Consider the following 1,132-nt stretch of genomic DNA (forward strand, 5'->3'; position numbering starts at 1 on the left):
GAGGCTAAATTACATATCAATACCCGCTTTAATTCTCAGCTGGATTGTGGGGGAGGGTTAAGGGGGTACCAAATTTTTCTTGGTTGATTTGTCGCTAAGTGGCCAAAATTACGATATCAGATAAGAAGTTAAATTAAGAGTTCAAATTTGACATCATTATGATGAAGATTTTTTAATAATTGGTGTTACAGGTGCGGGTGGGATGTGTGGAGTGTTTGATTGGGGTGTGAGTCTCGTGTTTGGGCTTGCGGATGTGGATTGTTCATAATTCTAATTCTAATAATTCCAATGTTGTTGCTTCTTATGTAATGGTTTGTTCTTATTACTTGATATACTCTATTTTATTGTGATTTATATGTTTATATTTTATTTGCTTGTGTATACTCATTATGTCTGTAAAATACTATGTAGGGTATATGATCGGGCTGGGTAAATATGTTATAACAAATAAATTGATAGATTCCGATAGATATTGTATTATTCTTTAACTTTTTTCTGGCTTGCATCGTTAATTTCCGATCCTCGCATTTATATATTAATAGTGTCTCGCATTATCTTACGCCCTGCTAGAAGCATATAGGCCTATAGGTCGTCTCCTTCTTCATTATTCTTTAATTTGAATGCACGTTGTCTAAAATTAAAAGAAAACAATATATGCTGGCTAATGTGAAGTTTTGTTGAACAAATTACTTTTAATATATTATCATGCAAACGTCATCATGGTAAATAGCATTTGCTTCAAACTACAGCTATTTTGACTAACCTACCATAGGAGTAAAGTATGCACATAATTTTAAAATGTGAAAAATGTTGGGTTTGCAGCAGAGATCGAGTTAATGTGATTAAGTAAACATTGGCCTCATTCATCAACGCACTCAAGGATACTAATTTGTTAGGGCATTGTTGTCAAGTGTTATAAGCCGGTTGCGAGAAATGTAGGAGTTGGGCCGATCAAGCCGATGAACGGGTGACTGAACATGGCTTTTCATCGAGCAGACACACATTTTGTTAGTGCATATCGCAACAGTATTTTATTTCTCAGCATAGGCGCATCGGCTTGGGTCTGCGTCTTGGGTTGCGAGCACGCCGCAGACTTCATCGGCGAGATTAAGCACCCAGTCCTAACCCCCCT

Source organism: Amphiura filiformis, unplaced genomic scaffold (assembly GCF_039555335.1).
Source record: "Amphiura filiformis unplaced genomic scaffold, Afil_fr2py scaffold_145, whole genome shotgun sequence".
Classification (NCBI taxonomy): domain Eukaryota; kingdom Metazoa; phylum Echinodermata; class Ophiuroidea; order Amphilepidida; family Amphiuridae; genus Amphiura; species Amphiura filiformis.